Genomic DNA, 12,297 nt, shown 5'->3' with positions numbered 1-12,297 from the left:
TTCACTGAGCCTCTCTTTGAAATCTTCTTTCAGCTCTGCTCCATTCACAGCCATCCACTGCCAAAACACAGACAATGCTGTCTATCCTACTCCATCTAATTTGTAACTTCTCAAATTACACGAGAGGATTCATACTGTAGAGCATAGTTCACATGCTAACAATGTCAATGTAAAAAACTCATCAATTACTTACCCTTTTATATAGCTCACAAAATGGATGTAGCTGTCCACTTTCCCTTCATTTCAACAATGTGTGCAGCAACCGTAGTCAAGCGAAAGCAATCTGCGAGAGCCAGCCGCCACTCAGGGGCCATTGCATAAACACCAGTATTGTCCTTCTGTTAAGTCCCTCCCTCTTGTGGTGACTCCTAGTGACACAGCTACAGCAACAGAGCTTTACACTAACCAAACGTTATATCCACACACTGCCCACATTATTATTTGCTACCCTTATGAAAAGCATACAAAACTTATTGTGTGTTAAGCAGCATGTGGCAAGGAAAGTTTCTTCCAAAACTCAAGAATCAGAAGAGAACTCAACTAATTCTAAGCATGCAAAACAGGATGAAATGTACTTATAAGCAAAGAATAAGACTTATGAACACTTCATCCTAAACCTTTGCATACACTTTATTGGCTATGTTTTATGACACAAACTATTTTGTATTACAATGTTGAAGATGCTTTGTCGGAATGTGGATGTTTTGTCCAAAGCGACTAACAATAATTGCAATAAACATTTTCATTGAAAATTAACAGTTTAAAGTAGTTGTAGAGCTTACAAAAATACTACTAATAGCCTAGTATAATAGACTACTTTTAATAGAATAATAATCAATAACAAATAATCTGGTCTGGGGACAGCAGCAGTATTAGGGGGCGCTCAAACAGTTTAAGATTGAGCGAGCTAAACTATTCCCCCATATGAACATAGCGGCAACTATGACATAAAGCCTATGCCATGTTATACACGACAGGGTGGAGCAGGGGAGGAGGTGGGTTGCATAAAGCGAGCAGCAAGGTGCCCTGTTTGGATGTAGCCATTTAGAAGCGAGGGGAGTTGACTGATGTGCTGACGCGCACAGCGGTTAGCAGCGTCTTGACTTGACTTGACGCTGACGCTCAATTTCTGTCAGGTCCATAAGTCAAGAACAACACAATAAATATCTTAGGCAATTTAAATTAATATACTACAAATTAAATTTGGCAGTATGGCTCTGTTCAGAGGAGTACCCAGACCTTTGAGCACCATGAAAGAGCAGAGAGTCTGGGGACAGCAGCAGTATTAGGGGGCGCTCACACAGTTTAAGACTGAGCGAGCTAAACTATTCCCCCCAAACAGACCATACCTGGTAATCCTCTTGTGACCAATCAATACAAGAAGATGGAATTATGGAGCCTTTAAGCACAGGGGACCACAGCACATGGTCAGGTAGCAGAGCAGGGACCACAGCACATGGTCAGGAAGCAGAGCAGGGACCACAGCACATGGTCAGGAAGCAGAGCAGGGACCACAGCACATGGTCAGGAAGCAGAGCAGGGACCATAGCACATGGTCAGGAAGCAGAGCAGGGACCACAGCACATGGTCAGGAAGCAGAGCACATAGGTCAAGGAGCAAAGCAGGGACAATAGCTCTATGCTAAAAATCCTTTAGGACATATGAATATATTACAAATTAAATTTGGTGGTATGGCTGTGTTCAGCAGCAGCATTAGGGGGCGCTCACAGTTTAACTAGGCGAGCTAAACTATTCCCCCCAAACAGACCATACCTGGCAAGCCTCTTGTACCAGTCAATACAAGAGGATGGTATAAATAGCCTTAAAAGCACAGGGGAGCAGCATGTGGGTCAGGAAACAGAGCAGGGGCAAGGAGCATGCATACATTCATTCATTCATTTTCCCTCCTGAGTGACAAACAGCGGCTCCTTGAGGTGATTCCTTTTTAGGCTGTTCAGCAAGAGACGTATGGATGGGTTTTCCAGAACTGGTAGCGGATGGATCCAGGCAGATGGAATTGGATTCCAGCGACGTTACGTTTGATGGAAGGAGGCTGCATTTCCAAGATTCACGCAGTGGCCTATAAGCACTCCACACATCTACTGCGCAGCAGCACGCAAATAACATGCAGTGGGCATCCCAGGCTTGAATGGGCTGCTTCTGGACACAAGAAGCTGACTTTTTGATTTTGTGACTTTTTTTTTCTTCTTCTTCAACGACGAGGCATCCACTATTCAGGCTCATTTGACGCAGACAATAGGTTTTTACAATGACGCTGCAAACAAATGCAACGGACCAGCAAAGAAACCTTGAACGGACCAGTCAATAATCCATGAAACAGCGGTTTTGAAGATCTGGCTCCTCAGCTGATGAGGTATGCAGCGCTTAATTGTAAGTGGGAGATGCTGGAACGCAGAGGGGGTGGATCCGGCGACCCTAAGCAGGGTCGGAGACAATGGAACAAATATATTTAACAATATTTACAGACAGCCTATCATTGGTCCGCAGGTGCTCAAAATATGGAACGCAATAGCCCAGCTGACTTTGTGCATATAGCTCGCGTTTCAATTCGATGATGCGCTTTGTGCCACCGTCTGGAACAGATAGGCCGCCTTGAAGTGCCGCTCCGTCTGGTAGGCTATGGTGCCATCTGATATTCTTTTCAAACAACGAGACAGTTGCAAATCAACATCAAAAGCATGTCAGGTACTAGGGGTGTAAATATTAATCGATTTGCATCGATGCATCGATTCTACAGCCGACGATTCAATGCATCGATACGTCCGCAAGATAAACGATTAATGTATTATTTTAGTATTTTTCCGTCTGTTTATTTTCAGCATATGCTCCTATGCGTAGCCTAGGCCTAATACCTGCTCCTAATCTGCGGGTAGCGCTATCCTCATTATTGTCTTCTACAGGGGTTTAAAATTGGCACCCTCTGCCACTTGCCAAATGTGAGTGAAAATCTGCATTGGCGAGTAGAATGAAAAGGTCGTTGACATACATGCTTCAACGCACCGCAACAAAGCGTTTATAGGCTGCGAATTTTGTCATCATCGCATAAGTTGGTGGACTACGTTTTGCATTTAGTGACCCTCACTGTTAGGCCTACCATAGCTTCACTGATGCACACGTTTTTTCCCTGTCGAAAACAGCTGATGGATTCGTCAGATCAAGTGAGCACGCTAACAATGACGTTAGTCATTCATTATTATACGCAATGACATTTGGCCAATGCATTCTAGAGACCTTTTAGTTACTGTGTCGTTTTACAAGTTAGGCTACGTGTTCTGAACATTTCTGTGTTCTGAGTAGCAGGTGTTATTTAATAACAGTTATTAGGACGAAGTGGAATTGGAGAAACGAGTGTCCAAACGAATCAATTTAAAGTTTTGGGGAAACGTTTATCCCGTTAGTTGAACATGCTTCAGATTATGATTTGTGTTCGTTTCCCATACTGTCTTGGCTGAGCATGTTCCTCAGATTCAAAAAGTCCTCCAGTTGTGGACTGATTTATTTTGAACAGTGACAACTATCATAGCCTGTAGGGGAGAGTGGGGGCAGTTGCACCACTTTTTACCTTTCCTTGTATATCTCAGAGACCGTTTTCAATAGAAACACAAAATTTGTATATGTTTAGCCCACATCTGTCACCTATCCATGCATAATATTGCAACATGTGTAAATATTATAATATTGAAATAAATTACATTTTAATAGAGAGAGTGAAACGTTGCAACCGTCCCCACACATGGTGACGGTTGCAACAGTCTTGAGGGACAGTTGCAACATATGTTAAAAATACATAAAATGGCAAAAATCACTCTTGATTATCATTTATTTTATTTTTTTAAAACAGTGTTGAAACCACAGTTCGACGTCTCAGTATTAATTCATTAATTCATTAAAGAAAGAGACCTAACAAAACAGTCAGAACCCATCTTGACTTTGAAGAGTGTGAAATGTATTTTTAAAATGGCAGGATTAACAAAACAGAGCCATCTTGACTTTATCAACATCTAATCACTATCTGAATCGCAGTTATGGCAGACATAAATGGACCTGCCATCCGTGCAGGCTTCATGGGCCCACATCTTACATCGCAGGCATTGCAGCCACACCTCTTTCGGTTTGGAGTAGCTCTCCAAACAAACGATGCAAAACGAATCTTCTCCTTCTGAGTCGGTTTCCTTTTCAATGTTTTTCATCTTTTGCTTTTTCTTTCCTCTCTTTTGGTTTGTGCCCTGGGCCAGCTTTCTCTTCACCTTCTTTGGTTTTTTTTCCTTCTCCAATGCCTCCTTTTCAGGAGTGTCTGTGAGGATGGCCGACTTACGCTTTCTCCTCTGATTTTCTTTATTTTTGCGTGGTCCAGCTTTGGGGTGAGGTCTGATTGTCTCAGGTGAAAACTCTTGACCTGCAGAGGGAGACAGGTCTGGCTGAGGAGACATGAGTAGGAGGGAGGACTGGCCAGCTTGTAGTGGAGGGGCTACAGAGGAAGAAAAGGACGGACCAGCTTGTACTGGAGGAGCTGCAGAAGAGGAGGACGGACCAACTTGCCCTGGAGGAGCTGCGGGGGAGAACAGAGCTGCAGAGGAGGACGGACCAACTTGCCCTGGAGGAGCTGCGGAGGAGGGACCAGACTGACCTAGTGGCACTGGAGGAGCTGGCTGGTCTGTAACCAAAGACGGAGCAAAGTCAGAATCACTGAATTTCTGTCTATTAAAAGGCCAAATTCCAGTGCAGCTGAAACCAGCTGAAACGTTGGCTGGTGTTCCTGCCACTGGGAGGGCCGTTCTCACAATGCCAGGTATGTCATAAATGGTCATCGGCAGGCCTGGGTGGGACCTCATCCATGTGTCACAAAAGGCATTAATTTTCCCTTTGAGAGGGCCATAAACACTTCGGTCCAGTGGCTGCAGCCTGTGTGAGCAGTGGGGTGGGAAAGAGAGCATTACAATGCCATTAGCTCGGGCAAAATCAATTCCTCTGATAGAGAGGTGCGAGGAGTGGTTGTCTAGAATTAGTAGGACCTTAGCGTCCACTGATGCTCTTGTGTGCCGCTGGAAATGATGCAGGAATTGGATAAAATGTTCCTCCACCATCCAGCCTGAGGAGTTGGCTGTACCAATGCACCCTGGTGGGCCATCCCTGATGAAGTGGTCTTTAAAGCGCACTCTCGGGAAAATGAACATGGGAGGAATCATGTTCCCCAAAGCATTTCCAGCGCATGCAAGGGTCACAAGGGTCCCCCTCTCACCTGATGTGGCTGACCCCACCTGTCTGTCGCCACGCCTGGCAACAACACTCTCCGGCACTTGGACCGTCGTGATTCCGGTCTCATCCATGTTCCATATGTCCTTTCCTTCAAATTGGTCTTTAGTAAGGACATTCTCAAGGTTGTCAAAAAACATTGTGACATTGTGCCTGTTGAAATGAATGTTTCTTGCGAGGCTGGTTGCTTGGGGGCGCCGTATGGAAAGACTTGGTTGTCTGTTCATAAATCCGAAGAACCAGTCACGACCAGCCAAGGATGACTCATTCCAGGTTTCGGGGTATTTGCATTTGTAATGGACGGCAAGGAGAAATGCCAGTCGACGTACCTGAGAACATGAATGAAAATACATGGAAAATGAGAATTGAAAAAAATAAATAGAAATACATGTAATTCAAGGTTAACTTTGCCATACTCTCCCTCACAATGTCCCTTCATCTAGATCTTACTCACAGCCTTCACATAATTGCACAAACCTACACTTTTGTAATATCTGTCTTGCTTACCTCTTTAGTGCAGAGCCCATAAAATACGTCTGCAGCAGTCTTTAAATAATCTGCCAGGACCTGTTCCTGGTGGACGGAAAAGACCCTCCTTGGAGTCCAATAGCCTGTCCTGATCTCCTCTCCTGGACCTAGTCTCTCAACCTTCTTAATGAAACGGTAGAGTGTTGTGTGGCAAATACTAAACTCTCTTGCGACAGACCTCACTGATCTGCGATCTTTCTGCATTGTCTCTGCAGCTAAGTTGAGAATGCGTAGAGGGACACCCCTGTCTGTTTTTCTCTTCCTGTCTCGTGGCATACTGAAAAAACAACATATAAATGGCAAAATATTGCAGCCACGTCTGAATTTTTCAAAGAGCAAGTTATTGACATACAGGAGGGAATATCTAGCTATTGAAATGTATTAATTATCAAGCTAATATAACTTTATGTTACTTATATTTTATCTAATTTTAATTAAAATTGTCATAGGGGACAGTCGCAACACCTGTGGGGACGGTTGCAACAAAACGTTGCAACTGCCCCCACAGGGTCAGCCATTTTAAAACTAGCCATACCAGCTTAGCACGTTAGCTTTGACACATGGTAGATATGCCTATTAAAAGCTAAGAAACGGCAGATTTAAATGATACAACTTTACAATACTTTCTGCAAACAGTTTAGACACTAGAAGAAAAATTCTGATAATAAAAAAAGTTACTTTTGTACCTTGTTTTTTGGTTCTCCCTGAAGACAAGCTCCAAACTGGCAGAAATTTTGCAGATAGAAGGAGGGTCCAACTGAGCATGTGCAAAATGAGTGTCACTCATCATCTCTCTAGCTTGCTTCTGATTGGAGAAATCTGCAGTGTTGCAACTGCCACACGTTGCAACTGCCCCCACTCTCCCCTACCGCTACGACACGGCCAGGAAATCTTTCCAACTTCAGAACGTTTTCACAAGTTCACGTCCTTAAAGTGACAGACACCTATTTAATCTCACATCGCCAATACAGTGAAAGCTGCCTATGACTTAAATTACCTAAAGTTAAAGAGACCCTATGCAACTTTTTCATAGTCATAAAATCGCTTAGAAATCGTTGTTTTGCTTGACTGACCAGTTTTGTCGAAAACAGTCACATTTCCTCCCGCCCCTGGTGTCCCTATCCGCTATTGCAACCTTGCAACTTTCTGATAAACGATCGTTTGCTGTTTACATCTGGAAGTCAGAGACGCGTAAGGAACAAGAAGAACCACGCTTGCAATATATATATTTATATATAGCCTATATGTAGAAATATACACGCTAAAGCTGTCGGGGAAGCTCTGCAGAGAAATATGCAAGCATAAAACGAGCGAAAACGAAAAACGAAACCGAAACCAGAGATGAAATCGCCAATCCTGCATTGTTCCTCTTTAACTCATTCACTGCCTTTGACGTCTTTAAACGTCAATTTAGACACATACATTGACTGCCATTGACGTCTATAGACGTCAATTGCCTTTTTCAATGGGGAGGGCTCCTGGGTGGGCTTGGGAACGATCTGGCAGAGTTTCAGGCTTGTAAACAGACTGCACTAGCGATCCGAACCTCTAGATGGCAACAGTGCCATTTGGATCATTAGTATCTGCCTAGAGTGCACAAGTCATGCAGAGACAACTAGCAAACACACTGAAGATCGACCACAGTGGATCTAGTTTGCACGCGATGCAGGGAATAAATATGCTTACTTCTTACATCAAGGATGGAAAACACGTGAACGGTATGATCCATTTACATTGGATATTGCGATATAGACTAACAACCTTGCTAGTGCTAGCTTGCTAAGTCTAGCATCCTGTTCAGAGTCTTTAGTGACCATCAGAGTCCCTAGCAACCTTGACGAGACTGACGAGATAACAGTGCAATCGTGGTTGACATACTACTGAAACGCGAAAGTTAAAAAGTTGATTTTCACAAAAAGATTGTTTTCTCCATGTTTTGGTCAAAAGCAGGTGTTTTTAGCAAAACTAACCCATGTTCTACTGACGATTACTAAAGAACGGAAAACGATAGAAACAAGCCGTTTTTTCCTGGTGAAAGAAGAGAGTCTACTCTTTCATTTGGTACCTTCGGTGTTTACATAGTCATAAAGCTCACCGTTCGGTGGATCTTGGAAAAACAGTCAAAATGCTGTAAAACGTCTGGCAGTATGGAGCGCTCTGCACTGAAAATCGCTGGCAGCCAATGAGTTAAACGTTTAGCTAATTAATCTTCTAATATTGATTACACACAAAATGCATATGCAATAGCAGATATATTGGGCCTACAATTTGTATTAGGTTATCTCACAGTCAGCAGGTAGCCTACTGTATGTCACAGCGTGTGGAGGAAGAAACTGCACTAAAAGGCTGGTAGAAAGATCATTTGGCCCTGTTTATACTGTAACATACACATCATGTGAATAGAATAGGCTACTGTTTCTGTATTCTCAATAAAAGGCAAATTATTTCTATTTTTCTAGATTTTTTAAACTTAATAGATATCATGTAAAAATCGAATCGAATCGAATCGGTGGGAATTCTAAATAATCGAAAAGAATCGAATCGCTGACCTAGGAAATCGATATCGAATCGAATCGGCATGAAGGCTCCGATTTACACCCCTATCAGGTACACAAGCTTTGCATTTGTGAACCGAGTAGCCAAAGATGAACGCCGGGTTTCTTGTAGGCAAATAAAAACATGTCAGTGTCAGTGTCAAGAGTTGTCAGTCTTGTGCCGCAGACAGCAAAAATATAACCAAATGAGATTTGTAGATCTGTGGTGAAGTCTCATGCGAAGCTCTCTGTTTAATCTTACCTAACGCATGCAAGTACCCAGCTAACAATTTCTGGTTAGGAGAACGTTTTTAGAACGTTTTTTTCCTGGTTAGGAAAACGTTGCCTGAAAGTTGCGAAAGTTGCCACAAGGTTCCCCAGGAAAGTTTTCTTGACGAAAATACTACGTTTTTTTCTGGTTGTTTATTTTGGTTAGCAGAACGTTCTCCTACCCTTTAGGGAACTTTACTATATTTGGTTGCATTAACGTTCCCCTAACCTCCCAGCAACAAAGTGTAAAGGGGGAAAAAATATGTAGAATTATCGTGACATCCTTGCATGGCTCGCTGCACACCCGCCGTCTGCGACGACAGCCTATCTGTAACCTGGGAGAGCGAACGTCTCTGATGGCTAAGGCAATGGTTATATAGTGTATGAATCTTCACTTACCATTAGCTGCTTGCTGAACTGCGACGAACACGACCCGTTAGTATGGGTATGTGTCAGCTAAGTATTTAAATGCGGTTAGGTCTAATACTTTCTTGTCTACGGTGTCTTTTCCTATAATAAACGATTAGTCAGATCAAAACATAAGCAGAGCAGGCGCTAGCCTAACACACTGTTTCAACATTCAAAACTGGCTGTTTTTATTGCATCGTATGCCATTAAAAGTCCTCGGTTCAGAATTATGATGGATTTTGGTTTATTTTGTTTTAAATTGGGACTGGGAATTGTGGGATAGGCTGAGTGAACAGCACAGTAACATATAGGCTATAACTTGGACTACGTGTTAATATAAAACAAATCTCCCCCGGGAACATTGTGCTGTTTAAGATGCAGTCTCAACGTTTGAGAAATAATTCATTGGAGTCCTCATCATCATATTTTCATAACAAATAAAGCTTTAAAAACATGAATGCATTTCAGGTGCCACTCTAATCGATTATGGATTAATCCAAAACTATTCGTCAGATTAGTTAGCATGAAATCGTTGTGTGCCTGCCTGGGACTATGGCTAGCTAGCTCTTCCACCTGGTTTACCATGTAGGCTACAGTGTTTTTTAAAAGCCTGTTGGACTTAATGGAACAAGTGCAAGGAGAACGTGAAGAATGTGATCGATACCATACAGCCAGCCTACGTGAGTAACTTTATCTCTGTGTTATCCAAATGTCTTAAAGTTAGCGAGGTTGAGTCTGCTAAAACACCAACACCCCAGAACTCACTCACGGACCCGAGATGAAAGTTTCTCAACCTAGCTTCTCGCCCTGGCCCCTTTAGCTGACGGGCTGGCTTTGGTCGGCCGAATATCAATCCAACAGAGGGGGGAAGAATAGTATAGGGCTATACACTAATCCAGCGAAACACGGAAGTAACACAAAACCGCCATTACTGCGTGACTGGCTGCTAAGAAATTAGCCCGTTGGTTCCATAGGCGGCTGTTGCAGAGGTTAGCTGTCATTAATACACGTCTTAATACCTTATGTTGTTAATAAATTACCTTCATTGGTAAGTTTTGGCACAGTCTGACATCATTAATCCAATGTTCCCTTTCATCTGACATTTTCTTTTATGAGACATTCATATGTTAGACATTCTCTGACAGGATGCCTTCATTGAAAAGCACAGGCAAGTGTCACTCGTCACACTCGCAGGCACGCAGTAATGGCGATATTCAAGATGGCAGCGCCCATAAAGTTCGCGCTGGATTAGTGTATATGTCGATTTTGCAACAAATTATTCCGACTTTGCAGTGTGGCTGCTGGCCGTGTTCAATTGGAAACTCATAGAAACTCTGGGGCGATTTTCATCTATCAACCCCACGCACATAACCAGAGAATACCGATATGGTTATAGGAAGATACCTAAAAACAACTAAGTAGCAACGTTGTGTGAAAAGAGAAATGCAACCAGAATATAACGTTTTTTTCTTTAGTTGTAATAACGTTCGGGAAACTTTGATAACCTGGAGCTAACGTTCTCTCCAGGGTATTAGAAGGTTACTGATAAACTAACCACAGGAGAACCAGCGGCTAAGGTTATTTGCTTGCTGGGATTCAACCAGAATATAACGTTTTTTTCTTTAGTTGTAAAAACGTTAGGGGAACGTTATTTGTTTTGACAACCTGGAGATAACGTTCTCTAAACGTTATTAGTAGGTTGCTGAAAAACGAACCATAGGGGAACCAAAAGCTAACGTTAGTGAAAGTTAGCAGAACGTTAATTGTTTGCTGGGTAACTGCAGTAGGGGTTAAGTCTTTCAGAGATGAGAGACGAGCCCAGGAAGTGATGTCAAATGCGTCATTCTGAAAGTGCTCATTCCATCGGCGCGGGAATACCTTTACTGTCTATTACTGTCTATTACAGTGGGAAAATATATTTTTGAAAAGATTAGTCGCATTAGGTACCTTAGGCAAGACCTCTCTTGGACCCTCAACACCTCTACCCTGATCAAGAAGGCTCACCAGCGTCATTCCTTTCCTGGTCCTGGTGAACTTCTACCATTGCACCACCGAGAGCATCCTCATTAACTGTTTCACAGTTTGGTATGGCTACTGCTACGGTTTGGTATGGCAACAACCGAAAAGCATTGCAGAGGGTGGTGAAAAGTGCCCAACATATCACTTGTTCCTCACTCCCCTCGAGGCCATCCAGGGCAAGTGATGCTTGCGTACTGTAAGGCGACTGTTCTGTCCCAGCCACAGACTGTTCACACCACTCCCCTCGAAGGGGCCATCCGCAAGCTGGTCTTGGTCCTTTAGTTACAGTGAAAGGAACCCTGAATGCTTCTGCATTAACCAAGAGATTTTGGATAATTCCATGCTCCCAACTTTGTGGGAACAGTTTGGGAATAGCCCCTTCCTGTTCCAACATGACTGCACCAGTGCACAAAGCAAGGTCGATAAAGGCATGGATGACAGAGTTTGGTGTGGATGAACTTGACTGGCCTGAGTCTTGACCTCAACCCAATAGAACATCTTTGGGATGAATTAAAGCGGAGACTGAGAGCCAGTCTCATCGTCCAACATCAGTGTGTGACCTCACAAATGTACTTCTGAAAGAAAGGTAAAACAAAAACCCCAAAATACACTCCTAAACATAGTGGAAAGCCTTTCCAGAAGAGTTGAAGCTGTTATAGCGGCAAAGGGTGGACCAACACCATATTAAAGAGACCCTATGCAACATTTTCATAGTCATAAAATTGCTTAGAAGTCGTTGTTTTGCTTGACTGACCAGTTTTATCGAAAATAGTCATATTTCCTCCCGCCCCCAGTGTCCCTATCCGCTATTGCAGCCTTGCAGTTTGTCTAGGAAGCGATCGCTCCTTGTTTACATCTGGAAGTCTGAGACGCGTAAGGCACGAGAAGAACCATGCTTGCAATCTATAAATATATATAAATATATAGCCTATATATAAATATACACGCTAAAGCTGTAGGGGAAGCTCTGCAGAGAAATATGCAAGCATAAAACGAGCGAAAACGAAAAGCGAAACCGAAACCGGAGATGAAATCGCCAATCCTGCATAGTTTCTCTTTAAACCCTATTAAGAATGGGATAAGAAGACTGAAGTTCATATGTGAGTCAAGGCCGGTGAGTGAATACTTTTGGCAATATAGTGTACACCTAACAAGTCAGCATAGCAGTCATCATTGAACACTGAAAATAAGGGAGATTTCCAAGGTTTCTCATAAAATAAATGGACACAGCGACCCCATAGACTTCAACGGAGACAAGTGAAGT

Source organism: Sardina pilchardus, chromosome 10, assembly GCF_963854185.1.
Source record: "Sardina pilchardus chromosome 10, fSarPil1.1, whole genome shotgun sequence".
In the NCBI taxonomy this organism is placed as follows: domain Eukaryota; kingdom Metazoa; phylum Chordata; class Actinopteri; order Clupeiformes; family Clupeidae; genus Sardina; species Sardina pilchardus.
Note: the sequence above shows the minus strand (reverse complement) of the source record.